General features: G+C 35.7%; 1 protein-coding gene across 3 annotated transcripts in view; it reads left to right on the top strand.

Moving 5' to 3' along the window:
* Positions 1–18,523, top strand: part of LOC135219405 (uncharacterized) — a 494,243-nt gene that overhangs the window by 55,268 nt on the left and 420,452 nt on the right. For 2 of the 3 annotated variants that reach the window (XM_064256158.1, XM_064256156.1), the window contains exon 3: positions 9,379–9,432. The exons of the other annotated variant lie outside the window; for it this stretch is intronic. The gene's annotated coding sequence lies outside the window, so the exon portion shown is untranslated. The remainder of the gene's footprint in view (positions 1–9,378; positions 9,433–18,523) is intronic. 3 annotated transcript variants of the gene reach the window in all.

Genomic DNA, 18,523 nt, shown 5'->3' with positions numbered 1-18,523 from the left:
CCATTGTATAGCGATCAATTGTTGATATACATAAATATAGGGTATTATATATATAATATTATAATATATATTATATTAATCTATATATTGTATTATATATATATAATGGATAATATATATACATATACATACGTATATAATCTCCAACAGGCACTTAATCATTCATCATTTGACGTACGGTTCTGACTATTGTAAATTGCATACTGAATTGTATTGGTTGCCGGCAAAAAAATGGTTGAACAAAAGTCACATCCATTGCTGTGTTCAAGTCTATATGGAATTATGCTTGCCTATTACAAACTCAATCATTTGTAATTGTCAGTTCATGATGAAAGAGCATGGGTGTCTTTACTATACTCTTAAAATTCATCTATAATATTTACAGAGTTTACTGAGCATTTTTATTCCATGAGAGAGAGAGAGAGAGAGAGAGAGAGAGAGAGAGAGAGAGAGAGAGAGAGAGAGAGAGAGAGAGAGAGGAATTATACCGGCTATTGTGGTCTTTTAATCGTATGATGCATGTTATCAAATAAAAAAGCTAGCAATGTAGCATACAACCATATGTACAAATAAACACTGATTTTAACTTTATTGCCTGTTCGTCATGATGAAATGTAGGCCGTCCATTAGCTTGTCAATACTTATCAATTTACATCAGCTTGCTGATAGCTTCATCAGGGAAAAATATTTTATTCAGACTCACACAGGTTATGAAGTTCCTGAACATGCCCATGACATAATTTTACATATACAGGCATAAGCAGTACATGTATATATGCACATTCATACACAATGAAACACACACACACACACACACACACATATATATATATATAATATATATATATATATATATATATATATATATGTATGTATATACATACATATTTACTTGAACCTTCACTGCTCAAACAAGGATGAAATCCTGTGCAGAAAGTTTCCACAGCGTTCAACCACATTTAGATGTTTCAAATTACGCCCACAACAATTTTGCCAATGTGTATGAGTCCTCACTTTTTAATTTTGAAGATAGTGCAGTATGTGTATTTCTCAACCGTGGAATTTATGTATAAACTTTGTAACTTAATTGTTGAATGAGTGAAACGTTGATGTCATTCAATGTTTGAAGTGTCTGCAGCAGTGTTGTTGATGGGACATTGTGGGAATTTCGGTCTTCCTCGCATGATGAGCTGCTTAGTTCTATTACCTCTGTTGTTAAGTGTTCATGAAGGACAAATTTTGATTATGAAGTAAAATGTATTGTACGCAAAGGACGCAACCACCTTGGAAGTTGATTGCTCATAGGTATAACAAAAATTAGGAACAGTTCAGAAGTGTAGTTTGTGGGGTTTTAACTTGCTGATCTCGTACCGTGCAGCAACTGCCTGAATCCTGTTTTGTAGGTAAAACAATGCCCAGTGATCCAGAATATTTAACGTTTCCTGTTTTACGACCTACAAATCTTTCGTGTAATGTTTCCAGAAGGGTAAATGTTATTCATATATCGAGAAAATTTTTTTTTTTCTCTCTTTCTCTGTAATTACTGGAAAATTGTTTTCCCGCTCTGTTATTGGCAACCCTCTGTGGATCTTTATCCCCTAGGCAGCTTACACCACGAATATATATATATATATATATATATATATATATATATATATATATATATATATATATATATATATATATAGAGAGAGAGAGAGAGAGAGAGAGAGAGAGAGAGAGAGAGAGGACCCTTGGAAACCATCTTGCTGCAGTTTATTTGCATGCCTGTTTTTTTTTTTTTTTTTTTGCCTTTTGCGACTCCCACTATATTTTTTCTGTAATGAATTTTTATCCAGTGTCTATAGGATGTCACTAGATTCATTACACGTGGAATTCCACAAACACGCCTATTTCTGCTTTTCCTACCTTTGTGGTTAACTTTTAATCTACTCTTTCGAGCAAGTGACTCTATACATAAAGTTACGCGTTTTCACCAGGGTAGCAACAGAATAGTGAACATATTTCCTGTCGGTTATTATTAATAGAATTTGTTTACCATTCTCTTGCAAAAACTTTGTGAGATCATTTACCTTTCTAAATACAGCGATCACAAACTTCCAGTTAAGCAGAGTGATGCTCCCAGAATAAATGAGTGAACACACACTAGAGCACAACTACGTACGGACACAGACGTAAGAGCGATACACACCAAGTAATCCGTAGTTTTTGCCCCGACGTAAACACTGCCAAATGCCGGCTGTTAAGAGCAGTAAACACCAATCAAAAGCTAATTCGCTGTCGACATAAACAGCGGTGGGTTCCTTCGTTTGGTATAAACATCCATCAGAGAGGATTCAATGTTCACGTAAACAATGTCAGTTCCTTGCTGGGACATAAACACCGGTATAAGGTTATTCGCACCTCCGATGCCTCGCCGAGGTAGCTTGTTTTGAGGTGTCGGAAATGTTATTACACCTTAAGCTCGTTTTCTTTCCCCCCTCTTTTATGCTAATGGAAGGGTTCTCTGATGATTTCATTAGATGCAGATTCCGTCCATGGGGGTAAGATTTCTATGCTCGCCTCTTTTGAAGTCTATTTTAGTCGCCTGATGTTCCTTATTTTGCTTTTTCATTTTTCCTCGTAATAATTTTTTCCGGTGCCTCCTTATCTTCACAGTTTTAGCATGCTCATGCAATTATCGAGGTTTGCACTTCTTTCCAGGAGACTGTAGATCAAGAAATAGATACAAAACAACATTTTCAATTTTACTGAATTCTTTGGTTAGAGAATACCATTCAAGAAGCATTCTGGTGTGGCTTGCCTAGGAGAAATATTCCGGTTCGAGATTTCTCAGCACAGGAGTGTGACGACATTTCGATTTTTTCTTTTATTTTTAATAATTAATAAGAGTATTTTTTCACAGTTTTGCACATTATCCTTCAGAGAGCTAGTATGAGGTTACTAAACCCTTAACCTCCAACTTTGCTGCAACGTCCAATATTGACTAATTATCAGATACACAATTCACTTTTCAGAATAGTAGATGAACAATGCTTTATCTCGGGAGGCGACCCTGGCACTCCTTATGCACTTGATATGGCACCTATTAGGTTGGAGGGTGACTGGTTTGATGTGAACATAGGACTGAGTCAAGGGTATTTAATATTTTCATGGACAGATTTATTAAAAAAAGCCAGTATGACTAGTCAGTTGGTGTTGATAAATTGTGGGATTAGAAGATGGGTCGTGAATAGTATGGAATATTGATGTTCGCAGATGATGCTGTACGAACTGGGGATAGTAAAGAGAAGCTAAAAAGATTAGTGAAAGACTTTGGAGGGAGTAGAATCAATGGATTCTTATAAGTATATGGAAGTTTGCCTTTTGAATGATATTAGGAGGAAGTGGGTAACAGACTAGGTGAAGCAAGAAGGACACAAAGATGTATGTATAAATTGAAAGGAAACATGGAGAGATTCTAGAAGCCAAGGTTGGAATTTATGAAGTGGTGGTTCAAATAGCTCGCCTTTATGGAAAAGAAGTGTGGATGTTGCATTCGAGTGAAAGAAAGGCGGTAGCAAATTTAGAGACGGATAGTTCAAATAAGCAGGATTGAAATGGTTCATTGTAGAGAGTTGTCAGATGGTTCGTGTTAGGTGATAGGATGAGTGCTTTGAGATGGTTTGGTTTGTGGAAAGAATGGATGATGATAGGTTGAAGAAAAAATGTTTACAATTTGGAACTGTTGGGAGGTAGATTGTGGCAAGGTAGAGGCGAGTAACGCAGTTTTGTGTGTTTTGACATACTACTAGTGAGCCTTGTATGTAGTTGCATAAGAGCGGCTGGTGATGTGGAGGTATTTTTGCACTGGCTGTTCATCGAGGATTCTTAGTTTAAGTGTGAATGTGTCTGTAGATATTTGCCTTATTTAACTTGGGAGCCACCCTTGGAGAGGTAAAATGGGTTAATGTAAAAAAGTACACACACACACACACACATATATATATATATATATATATATATATATATATATAATATTTATTATAATATTTAATATATATATATATATATATATAATATATATATATATATATATATATATATATATATATAATATATATTATATTATAATATATATATATACCACATACATACCTGTTAGTCCTATACCCAATATATGCATATAATAGGTACACTGTATATGTACTATATATAAAGTGGGTGCGTATTATATGCATATATTGGGTATACGAATAACATTTATATGCAAATAATGGGTATAAGACTAGCAGTCTCTCCCTCAAAAAGACCTGCTTGTAACCTAAACTAATTCCTCTTTGTGCCATGCCCTTTAAGGGTAGAAGATGAAAAGGGCAGACACACTTACATGGTTCCATTTGGATGCAAGTTATTGCCAAGGCGAAGTGAGTGAATACTGTATTGAATAACGCGTATATAAGTGACTGAACTATCACACACACAAACATATATAAATGTATATTTATATACATATACGTATACGTACGTATATATATCGCAAGCCGCGTGACCAAGCCATCTGGTGATTTTCGCACCATGCGTAATAACTAGTAATGAGTATGATTGTTCATGGTCAAAAGAAAGTGACACTATAAGCCTGCGTCAATACGGACGGCAAGGCAGGTGCGGGTACAGTCCTAAATTTAAAATGCATTCATTCCAATGTGACCAGTTACTGGCCGCCTGGAAGCACTGGCACGATTGAGCTATAATCATGAAGTTTTTGTACTAAGTACCAAATGTTTAGTACTTCCAACCATATGTTAGTGAAATATAATGTTGGTGGTATGTAAAATCTGTATATATATATATATATATATATATATATATATATATATATATATATATATATATATATATATATATGTATATATATATATATGTATACCTATATATATATATACATATATATATATATATATATATATATATATATATATATATATATATATATACATCGAGCTACAAATGTCCTTTAATATCCAATTCGCTTTACCTCGGAATATATATATTTTCATACATGTTAACTGAAGGGCAATATTTTAGTTGATAATAATTTCATCCTCTCGTGGGTTCGAACCAGCGCCCAGCGGGCTGAGGAGAAAATCAGGACTCCGGTGACATCGACTCGGCCAACAAGTGAGGTATAAATTAATACCAACTCCGACCTTATAAATCACTATCGAACTCGGGTATTTGTAATTAGTATCGATATCCAACCCCCCGCTGCCATGTTGACAAAGTCGAACGTTTGCCACAGGTAGCCATTTTATGAATTTTTATTACATCACCGTGATTCATATACATACGTACATCAAGCTACAAATATCCTTTAATATCCAATTCGCTCTACCTCGGAATTAATATATTTTCATATATGTTAATCGAATGGGAATTTTTTAGTTGATTATAACTTCGTCCTCTCGTGGGTTCGAACAGCGCCCAGAGGGCTGAGTAGTCCTGATTTTCTCGTCAGCCCGCTGGGCGCTGGTTCGAACCTACGAGAGGACGAAATTATTATCAACAAAAAAATTGCCCTTCAGTTAACATATATGAAAATTTATTAACTCCGAGGTAGAACAAATTGGATATTAAAGGACATTTGTAGCTCGATGTATGTATATGAATGACGGTGATGTGATAAAAATGCATATAGTATATATATATATATATATATATATATATATATATATATATATATATATATATATATCTATATATATATATATATATATCGCTCTGTACGCTTGTAATTGTTCAACGGCTATTTTATGGTCTGTTTCAGTTCTGTTGTTGGTAATCCTTAGTATAGTCTCGATCTCTTGTCAGATGCAGCAGACTTTGGGCTTTGACATTTGCTCCTCATCACAAAGCTTGATAGACTACAGAATATTTATCTCTAGAGGTCACAAAGTGCGCTCAATGTGCAATGCATCTTCTTGCAAACACTCTCGATAGTGTACTGTATGTTGGTCATTAGAAAACAGTCATTAGAAATAGATTAGTTGATCCGGGCCTAATTTTATAGTTTCAAAAAATGTACAAGCCTGTACATAATAATAAAATAACAAGTAATATCATATGTATGTAGAGCTCATGGGATGAATGGCTCTTCCCTGCATGTTTGGAATTATTGAATACTCGTATGAAATGTTTTGTGCATAAGCTAAAGGGTTTCAATCAAGTTATCGCTTAACATTTAATACACCATGTAAATCAACCGCAGGGCTGTTGCCGTACGTATTCTGAGTAACCAGAACAGCCAGCGTCAATAAGGAATTTATATAATTTATTCCTTTTTTCTCAGCCTAATGAGGTGCATTATTAATCTTATTAATTTGTTGCAATAATTTCTGTGCATGGAGGTTGTGAAAATGAAATTGAAGATGAACAGAGTAAAACTGAAAGCATTTATTGTCAGATAAACAAGAAAATGCTTCTCAAGAAACTAGTTTTTAACGTATAACCCTTCCAGGTTTATTTTTAGATATGTTGGTAATCCATAGCACTTCAGTTGTAACGCTCACACGGAAGAATATAGATTAATGAGCCTGTACCATTGAATGATAATTCGTATACTGTATACTGGTAAACAGGCTTAGCCCTATAATCTTGACCAAATGTACAGCTCAAAATCGCCTAAGGGTGCTGTGAACTACACACCTCGAAGGCTCACACGCTAGCTGGGTGCATCCGGGGTTTATATATGAGTACCTTCAGCTTATTGCTTGAACCTACTTTCGCCAAACTGATCCTTGGTAGATGTGCCGTAATGTCGCTACCACTAGGGCGTATTTTCTGGCATCTTCTAGTTTTTTAATGCCCCAAAGAAAATCTCCCCATGTTCATCATCTTGCAGCCGAAGTAGCCAACCACTTTTCTCAGGAAGAAAAGTCTATCCCAGTAAATTTTCAACGCACGTCAACATAATTCGAATTAGTTCAATAGAACCATTATAGTTTGTGTTACTAAAATTATGCTGTAGGAAATGTTTTGAAAATTAATTACATCTTGATTTACATCGTAGTAAATAGTATTTATCTTTTTTAATATGAATGAGTTATATCGCATGTAATGCTTCAGCCTTTATAAACCAAATCTAAGCATGATGGCAGTTATCCAGTAAGCATAAAAGCCTAATCGATAGACGTATTTATTAAGATGGATAGTGCTAAGTGTATTATTAGATTATGTGCACATTGTGAAAAATCTATGAAATAGGAAAAATGCCTGTTTACGGGATCAGACAATTCGGCCAGTGTGAAAACCCTGGAGCTTTGTTATGCCCCTTTGGCCATATATCGCAAGATGTCGAAAAGGAAAGTGACCGTGCACAGTGCGTCAAGATAGTCTTTAATACTCTATATACGTATATAATGTCTTGGTGGTAGCATCATTACTGCTGCAGCAGAAGTCAGTTATGAATGACCAACATCACTTTCGAAAGTATACGAAGCAGATATGTAATGGAAGTTTTCTGCACAAGGGTTTGATCCCTCATTAGTCGATATAAGAATTAATGTGACAAGGGCTCTGGTCTAGCATTTTCTCTGGACCCAGCGCTTTTCAGGAAAAATGTGAAATTTTTTGTATTTTCTTGGATGCTTTCAGTCATTCACTTCCAAATGACCACAAGAAAGTTGTATATTCTGAAAAAAGTCTTTGGTCGACTTTGCTGAACGAATTGGATGGTAAAGTAGATTATTACAGTGTGTAACTGGATGACAGGAAAGATCAGTGGCATTCTATTATCTGATATTTTTCTTGTTCTTTTACCTCAGTAATCTTCCACTGTTAAAGATCCTTTGATATTTTAAGTGGAAAAAGATAAAAAAGGGAAAGAATGCAGTAAAATAGAATTTTTTATTTAAATGACTGATAAAATTTAAAGAAAACTGGAAAAACTGAACAATAGCATAGATGAATACCTTCCATTTGACGTACTCCCATAAATATTACAGAGGATCGGATAAAATTTGGCAAGAATAAGAAAAGTTGGTCCAAAGGAGTTTCCACCCAGCCATCTCTGGCCTTTTCTCGGTTCAGTTATTCAATGATATAATTCCTAAGTTGAAATTTTGGTGGAGACCCATTTATTTTCACTCGTTGTCCAGAGAATTCAGCGGATGGATTATGGATCCAAAGATCTATTTGGCCCAGGTTCCAGCTATCCACTTCTCTGTCGTTATTACGCTTTTCGTGGTCTCTTAATTTAAGATTTATTATTGAGATAGAGGCTGGTGTCATATTTATTAAGATAGGATTGTGAAACTGGAGGCGGCCATTCCAGAATTGCTCGGTATCATCCTTTTTTGTATTTCCCTCTTCATCTTGACCAACTGATATTATGAGAATATCTTTTTCGTCATAAATTCACCAGTTCCGGGCGTGGGTTCCGCAATAAAAGGTACGTTTTCGATATTCGAGGTCTTTGCATTACAAGGTTAATTTTAGCTAGAACTTTTTCCTCCCGAATTCGCTCTAAAATCCTCATCCGCTATTAACCTCACATGTACGCATCAAAGAATCCAGGCTTGGTTCATATGCAGAAGTTCCAATCCACGCTAATTGCTTCGTGGAACATAAACCGTCGAAATCCCTTCATTCGTTTCAGAGGATTTCATATATTTCGGGAGAACCCGTAAAGTTTCTTATTAAAAAGGAAAGAGGAGGAGGCAGCTATGACGTGCAGAACGCTATGAAGTGTGAGGGGGGAAGCCGTCATCTCATTTTCCCTTGATTACAACCGGCGATGAATTATCATGCGGAAAGCATTACCACTAATAATGGAAATCTAATTAACGCGACATGAAGAAAGTTTGCTGAGTAATGGCATTTTAATGACTCCTCTTGCATACATTGTAAATGGCCATCAATACCATTAGGCTAAGCGCGCTAATGGTCACATGATTGGTATCTAATGGTGGACAGATCCCGCCATAAGACTAAAGTAATGGAAGGAGATAAGTGAGTTAATGGTATCAAGCGTTGACTGATTTAGGCTATAACAATCCATTACTCCTTCGACGCAGTCCGTCTCCCTGATTAACACAAATGGTAACTAAATAAGGTTGGCTCGTTCAAAATGACATTTTAAGTATGGCTTGCATAGCTGCCTCTCATTTATTAGTCTTGTCCTTTGAAATCAGCTTGAATACTTGAAACTGTAATGCAAGAGTGAGCATCAGCGATTCAGTCTCGGAGGCAACTGAAAATATATGATATCCAAAATCGTACTTTAGGATTATTTTTCCAGTATTTAAAGTTAGCACTACATGTTCCCATATATGTCCGTTCTTGAATATTTAGTGTTACGTAAACATAAGTCATTTATTTTTCTTGTCCTTTGCTTTGCAGGTGTGACAACAATGGTTTCGTGATTTGCAAGTTGCATGGGACGCAATTATCAAGGTAAGGGAACGTCCTTTTTTGTTGAAGATAAAAGCATCACCTTTCTGGTTGCACCGTGCCCACTCCTCCACTCATCTGTGACCATGATACTATATTTTCCTGAGATTTCTGAATGAAAAAAAAATAGCCTGTCATTTCCTAAAAATCTCACTCTCGACCACACCATTTTCGGTTAAAAAAAATCTTAACGAAAAATCTTGACTACGCACGTGCAATTTAACATAAATTCTTAGAGGCCGGAAGGTCCCATCCTGATTTAGGGTTGAAATGCTTCCTCAAACGTTGAAATGAGTAAGGATTACAACCGCACCCGCTAAGATCAACCATTACCGATAAATTCGTTGGAAAACTGTTGTGAGATTGCGTGTCGGTAATCCCTCTTCCGTTGGTGCCAGACTCTCATTCTCTGGTGTAAATAATAGCGCGTGTTAAGCCGAGTTTGTCTAACAAATTTTTAACCCCTGCAATGCTAATACAGTTAATTAATTAGGAATTTAAAGCTGATCTTATTGTGGAAGATGTGATGTTACTTAGGGCTACAATTGACTAACAGCTCCAGCTCTGACAATAACGCTGGATATAATTCTGCATAATTATTGAAGCCCCAAATCTAGGAGTTGGTGCAGTAAATCATCCAGAATTGTTACGACTGGCTTTGTATGTTTTTATGTGATGCGGTTACCTTACTACTTGGAAATAAGTCTGTCATTCCAAATATGATAATTAGAAGTCAACCTGTCCTGGTTGTTTGCCTTAGGGGGAATCCATTTATGATACAGACCATACAAGAACCGGATGGAATAAATCTCCGTTTACCATTAATTGAATATTCTATCATCAATAACTCTTAAGTGGCATACATAAATGAGTCCAGCAGTCAGAAAATAAATAGGAATTTAGAAATTCAGGCAATTTGGTACAAGGCAGTTTGATAAACTTTTATATATGATCACTTCGCTAGATAATTAAACAGCCATTCGGATACTAGAGGTTCCTCTTTCCGATAGTCTAATATGAATCAACAGATGATTAAAGAAATCATTATTAAGATAATTTAGCATGATAATTATGTACGCTCGGATTAGAATACTTTACAGTTACAATATAAAAATAAAAAAAAAGTCTCTACCCTTGATTGGTATACGTAAGCTACCATATTATCGTTAATTCATCTTTTACAATTGACCGCAGGCAGTGCGGAAAGCTCTCCAGTATTTTCTAAAAACATTTTCTATAACTGATATCAAATTATCGATTTGTCAGAAGTTCCAGAGCAGCCAAATTTCATCATCTGTTATTAGGAGTAAAGAGTTTGTGGGTTTACAGCGATCGGCTAGGCAGTCTTGTAATATCACAGATTTCGCGCTGGGGATCTGTTCCAAGTGATACACGATCAAGGGGGCTCTCAAAGTTCAACAACATATATATACGGATAGGTATAATTATTATTATTATTATTATTATTATTATTATTATTATTATTATTATTATCATATTATCATATATATATACTATATATATATATATTATTTTTTAAAAATATAAAATATTGTATGTATGTACGTATGCATGTATATATATATGTATGTATATATGTACGTATGCATGTATATATATATGTATATATATATATATATATATATATATATGTATGTATCTATGTATGTAAGGTCGGAATCGATATGAACTTACGCGTCTCTGTTGGCTGATTGGATAGCGTCACTGTGTGTCCTGATTTCGTACCCGTCCACTTGGACGGTGGTTCGATCCCATGGGGGGACGAAGTTATTATCAACTAAAAAATTCCCCTTCGGTACATATATGAAAATATATCAATTCCGAGGAAGAGTGAATTTATATTAAAGGACATTTGTAGTTCGAATGATATATAAATGAATCACGGTTCAATGAGATAATTATTCATAACAAAAGGCTACGTGCTGTCAAACGCTCGAATTGGCTAACATGGTAGACGGGATTTCATATCGATTCTAATTACGAAAGCACCGAGTTCGAGGGTGATTTCTAAGGTCAGAATTAACATGAGCTTATGCGTCTCTGTTGGCTGATTGGATAGCGTCACTGTCTGTCCTGATTTCGTTCCCGTCCACTTGGACGGTGGTTCGATCCCATGGGGGGACGAAATTATTATCAACTAAAAAATTCCCCTTCGGTACATATATGAAAATACATCAATTCCGAGAAAGAGTGAATTTAGATATTAAAGGACATTTGTAGCTCGATTGATATATATATATATATATATATATATATATATATATATATATATATATATATATATATATATATATATATATATATAACTGCTTAAAGAGAAAAAGGATATTCCCCTGTAATGAGGTCGTGAAGTAACTAACTAAGCTTACACTTAATTCTGTTTGTCAACAATTATTTTGAGAAAGCATAAAGTGTCCGCCATCGGCCAATCACCAACGACCTTTCATGCATTCCTTCGCCGTAATCACATGTGCATTTAAAGATGGCGAGCTTGTAAGAGAGGCTGTAACTAATATTTTTGAGACGTCTCTTTGGAATGAGACTGCTAACCCCACGTCCCGCCTCGCCTCACGGGTGTTCAAGATGTCCATGTTCTGACAGTGCCTGTCATTTATTTAATGGTCACCCATTCGAGGTGTGACAAGATCGAACGTTACTTAATTTCGCTTATCGGACGACCAACGGTATAGTGAACGTAATACTGAGTCGCAATTCGTCCAGTAATCCATAACTCAGGATCACATTCACATTAATGCCTCGTAGCGACAGAAATCCCCTTTGATAGGATAGTCGGTCTTTTACTCGATAATTGAAACATGAAAATTGTCTCTTTTCAATGTGGCGGAAAATTCCATATATTCAGTTTCGTTCTGGAATGAAAAGTGAAATCATTAGAAGAATGTCATAGATTTATTGAGATTTTTACTTTATCTTTGTACAATTTTAAACAAAATGTTTCAAGGTAGAGTTAAAAAAAGGATTATTTTCTGAATTAAAACAACTGCTGTACTTTGCACCCAAGTTACAGATTACGAGAAACCCCACACACTCTCTCTCTCTCTCTCTCTCTCTCTCTCTCTCTCTCTCTCTCTCTCTCTCTCTATATATATATATATATATATATATATATATATATACTACTATATATATATATATATATATATATATATATATATATATATATATATATATATATATCATTTTTGAGCTTTCCTCAATCCTCAAAAGAATGGCACTGAAATTGTGGGGATCCCTAATTTGACACGATTAATAACCTTAGTTAAAGACTGGCATGAACGAAAGTATTTTTTACCCGGAAGTTATCTTAGTCACTGGCGTTCATTCATATTTATCTTTGTGTTCACTCACACAAGTGGATAACTACTAAAGCTTGACAATAGTTTTCCAATATACTTTTCGGTAATTTATGCAAGCGCGAAACATACCCAAGCAACAACACGAGCACATGCATTCGGTCTTAATTTCGTACGCGGGCTTCCGAGTCGAGGGTTGTTCTCTGGATACATTGAGCAAAGCAAATAATGGTCTACTCACACGACGTGACTCAATGAAACAGTAAGTGTATGAAAGAAAGGTACTGAAACAGACAGAGTGAGGGGTCAGGACTGAGATGGAGGAGGAGGAGGAGGAGGTGGAGGAGGAGGAGGTGGAGGAGGAGGAGGTGGAGGAGGAGGAGGAGGAGGTGGGCGTGAGGGAGAAAGATGAATTGAAGGGGTGGGAGGCTGATGTACTGGGTGGTGGGGTTGGTTGGGGAGATCATTTGAGGGGAATGTAATGGGGAAGGAAATCCTCCCCTCCCACAGAGCACCCTCACCCGTCCCGGAAAGCCCCTGGGGGCTAGGGGTGCACCGCGGGTAGACTGAAGAGTACTTTGCCCCTCAGTTGGTTCACCTTTAGGCTCCCGTGTTCATCACAGACGAGAGATGCTTTGTAACATAGCTTCCCGTTTTCTGGACCAGCAGACAAATTCACGTCACTTTATGGGGCGTTATTAGGGAGCAGGAGATGGAAGGCCTGAAAAAAGGAAAAAAAAAGTTATTACCTAGAAAAGAAAAGAGAAAAAAGTACCTTTCTCATTGGTCGCATTAGGTGAATAAAAAGAGTATTTTTTTTTATGAGGAAGGGCTTCCCTTTTTCTTCATTTACTCCTTGTGAAGTAAACATATTTGTGTATTTGTTTGAAATATTCTTATGAATTTCTTGGAGAAAATAATTAACTTTAAAAAAAATTGTAATTAATTAAATTTTCTTGAACAAGCAAGCTTTAATGTTCTCCTTTCTCTCCTTTTAGTGCGTCTGCACTGACGTTTACTTATGAAAGTAAGTAGTTACATAAGCATACTAATGAGTGTGTATGTTTGCTATGTCTGTGTCTGTATCCGTGACCAGGTGGGGGAAGGAAAATTTATGAATGTCTACATGTCTGTAAATCATGTTTTGCTCTTCGTAAACGTTCCAGATTTTTAATATCAAATTATATTCAATTTAATGCTTTGAGTATAAACCTTTTCTCCTCTTATATTCGATTTAGTGCATCGAGTTTTATGTTTTTTATGCTTCTAGTTGCACTGTTGCCTGAAATATATATTCTCTTTTCCTGTACAATTAAGTACATAAAATTTTATCCTTTTGTTAATATATGTAAGATTTACCTTCTTAAAATTGTTATTCTTCTTATATTATTCGGTTAACTACTTAGTTCCTGATAATTTTTCCTTTATATTCGGCTCACTGCACAACATAATAATGATCTTCATTACTCGATATTCGTTTAACGGCTTCTAATAATATTCCGCTCTTTGTAATCTTTCATTTTTTTCAACCTCAGTATACAATTCTGTACGATTAACTGCATCGAAAAGATCTTTTCCTCCTCTTTCAACCAGAGTCGTGGTAAACGAACTGGTAAACAAACACGTGTGTGTACATGTAGCGAAAAGCCTGCGCGACGCGCACACGTTACTCTTCAATTAACGACCAAACTTTGAATTTAGTAGTTAAGGTTGCAATTTTTTCCAACGTTGGAGGAGAAAAACGCCGACAGGGACATTCTTTATACCCTTAATTGGGTATGCTGTTCTCTATTTGTTCTGAAGGGTATATTTAACTTGGAAAATGAATGTAACATTCGGTTTAGAGGGAACTTGTAGGATCTTTTTAATGAGTTTCCTTTTCAGCATTGTTGGCGTCCTGTCTCTCGGCTGGAAAACGTTGAAAGGGTCAACTCGCTCCTTCCACTCGCTCGCTCGCTCGCTCGCTCGCTCGCTCGCTCGCTCGCTCTAAAACTGACGTTGAAAGCAACTAAACATGAGTTTCAAAAAGCTGTTTGGAGTGTAAATGGATAAACAGCATTAAAGGGGCATTAAGTTATGTCTTCCTGCATACCAGGAAGTGAGTCGTTGAGATTATTGGGCGGCTTCAATCTATACTTGCCACGTGAAAGTGAACCGTCCTAAGCTTCATTGGAGGGAGGAGGATTTACATAAGCCGATTATGACGATGACTGGTTTTATCGGTCATTTCCTCTTGTTCTTCTTTTCGGCCGTAGTCAGCACATTATAATTATAGCTTTCAGGTCCTGTGCGCCCAGAACCAGTGAAGGGAAATATCCAGCCTGACCGTCATCGAATCTTCCCTCTTCTCTTTGTCGTCGGTTTAAGAGAGAAGACCCAACTTGAGGAAAGATCCTGCCACTCACCATAGGAACGCAGTAGGATAATGTCATTCCTTTCGGGCTTTCGAGGCTCACAAGGGGAGGGAGGGATGAACAGTGCTTTCTGTAAGTTCGTAATTATCGCGCTTCGATTTGAACACTGGGCTTTAGTGATCAACAGGAAAATTAGTCAGTTTTATCTGAGGTGGTCGCCTGGAAATATATGAGATCAGTTTCCGCAGACCAGCTCTTCTAATAAGTTCTGAGCCTTTGCATAAAACCTGACAGATTTGATTTTTAGTCCCCAAATTAATCAAAGCTCAGAGGGAGAGCAGTTTTTGTCCTCAAAGTATTTTGACTTTCTGTACGTTGGCTTTCTTGTTATGAGTAACTATTATAGTTTGCAGCTTTTGAAATGCAATAGTAGCAAAATGATATTTAAAAACCATAGCAACTGCTTCTTATAAATCCTTATAAGACATCGTGCGATAACCAAGGAACCCGTTTAGCACACTGGTAACTGTTAGTCACAAATGACATATGACAGAAAATAATTCAGTACACATCAAATGGGGAAATTATTACTGATTTCAAATTCCCCTCATTTCTTTTTCTAAAAAAAAAAAAAATGCCTTTTTGATGCCCTGAAAGGACAAGAAATGAGTCTCAGCATTGGCGAGGTATGAATGGAAAACCTTTTGCATTCATAAGCTTCGGAAACTTCACCGAAATGCAAAAAAGGGTCAGATCTTTGCGAGTGATATTTTTCAGTCGTTTTAAATAAATCTCACGAAGCTGGAAGCAAAAGCGTTGTGAAAAAGGAAATAAAAAGTTGGGAGGGAACAAATACGCATTTTGGAAGCTTTCTTACTCGCACAGGTAATGTAGGCTATAATAAATAAGGGAAAAGAGAAAATCCCCAAGTCGGCGATAATAATAATAATAATAATAATAATAATAATAATAATAATAATAATAATAATGGAAATGATGTCGACAATAATGCTGAGTATCTGGACTGACATTCTTATTATAAGATTGTCTGTCGTATTTTATGCTAATTTCCAAAGGGAGAGGCGACGCATCCTTCTTACCCCGAGAATCGTTTTAATCCTTATCGCATTTCAAAGGAGATTTGCCAAAAGAAGACGGAGGAAGGATTTCAATCCTTAAAGCTCTCATGCAAGGAATTAATAGGATAAAAACGCCTGAAGCGTTTCATCTCTACTTATGCGTTCGTAATGATCACATTGGTCATTGTTTCAGTTGAGTTAATGGTCCGGCAAATTCACACCTTCACGTTTCATGGGAAGGAAAGATATGAGAGAGATTAGATTTTATTCACTGATGACACCACGTCTAAAGATTGCTCTTTGTTTGATTTATATCACACCCACCAAGTAAGTGCCATTAATGATATACTGTGACTTTTTTTCAGGGACTAATTTATGGCCTTAAAAAAAGCTTTTTTGAAAGTAGTTCCCATCTATACGTTAGTATAAATATATAATATATGATATTATAGGATAAATAGATAATATATATATACATATATAATCTTATATATACTTATATAATATAATAATAATTATATTCTATTATAATTATATATAATTTAATATATTATATATTATCTTATATATATTAATCCAAGTGGAGCGAAGAGAATTGCAAAAAGAATATTAATATACACATATATGCATACATACATACATACATACAAACATACATACATACATACATCCAGGGTGTAACACGAGTTTATGCAAATATTTCGAGAAGTTAAAGAAAAGTCATTCTGAGTAAAAAATGTTTCATACACATGCATTTTAAGGCTTCGTTTGTCGGGGAAGGGAATTTTTAAAATAACCGTTATCATTAATGGCGCAGGATGTCGGAGTACGCACGGCTATGGAGAGGGGGACGAAGGAGCCGATAGCTTGTTACTCACATCCCCACTTTTCCGGCATGAGCGTGTTCGGGTTAGTACAAGTGTCAGATTCCTTATTCATTTTGTGAGCAAGAAACTCGAAACAATGCCTTACCGTTCCAGTAATGTGGAATATGTAGATATGATGTTTATTTATGGGTTTTGCAACAATAAACTCCACTGTTATATAAAAAAAGGAAATCGGTGATTAAGCCAATGAGAATAAAATACTTCCAAATCAAATGTACCTATTCTTTAGATGTTGAACAAAGGGGAAAATGCAAGTATCATTGAAACCTTCTTCTCCATCAATTGTATTCACTGGACTCCGATAAAGAACAGAAAAGCAAGCTGAATGGAATCTCCCCTCCCTCCAAGATAGGCCTATTCATTAACCCCCTATCAAAGTTTTAGAACGTATTTTAAAAAATCTCTCGTTCTCCACCAAAAGTATTTATCATACACCAGTCGAAAGGAAAAACACATTTAAGAAAATGCCTTCAACTCTGTCAGACGAAAAAAAAAAAAAAATAGAAACTTTATGGAAAATTCACTTTCTTCAGTCTTTCCTGAAAACCGTAGTACATATTACTATATTCATGCAGTAATCGAAAAAGGTAGGAAAGCTGACTGTTCAAAGTGCAGTAACCTCGCTACCTACATTCCCTCGTCATGATTACTGCCATTATCACTCAATCAGCATAGGCCTAGTCATGACTTCTGGTTCAACAATTCCGTGACATTTACACAACTTTCTTGATACATAAAGCTAATCATCAAAATTAGATTAGTGTAGTCTGTTCACAGGTATTTCACTAATTGAAAGGACTGTAATGTTACCTTTTTCAAAAACCAGCGAGAAAAAAAGTCATCATTAAAAGATCAGTAATCCAGTTGCCAAATGCACTTCACCAATCGCCCCTTTCCCCCGCCCCCAACTCCAACCCCGACCCGCACCCAATATCCCTGACCACTCAGACATATCGTAGCTATGTTGGTCAAGCTCAGTTTAGGAAAACCGGTTATTTTAAAATTTCACCTCACAGACAAACGAGGCCTTAAAATGCATATGTTTATAGAATATTTTCTGCTTAGAATGACCTTTTATTTCATTTCACGAAATATTTGCATAAACTCGTGTCACACCCCCCCCTATGTATGTATAATATATATATATATATATATATATATATATATATATATATATATATATATGTATATACAGGGTGTAACACGAGCATATATACATATATATGCTTAAAAAATCACAGTAGCTGCTCGTGATTTCATTAAATAAGCGAATACCACAGAAAAATGATAGGCAGAAATCCAAGCACTTTCGTCTCATTGTCCTGTGGTATTGCTTATATACACACACATATATATATACATATATATATAGATGCAATATATATATTTATATATATATATATATTATTAAATTATATTAATCATATATATTATATATA

The sequence above is a fragment of the Macrobrachium nipponense genome, chromosome 1 (genome assembly GCF_015104395.2).
Source record: "Macrobrachium nipponense isolate FS-2020 chromosome 1, ASM1510439v2, whole genome shotgun sequence".
Classification (NCBI taxonomy): Eukaryota; Metazoa; Arthropoda; class Malacostraca; order Decapoda; family Palaemonidae; genus Macrobrachium; species Macrobrachium nipponense.
The sequence above is the reverse complement of the archived record's forward strand: the minus strand, read 5'-3'. Positions and strand labels throughout refer to the sequence as shown.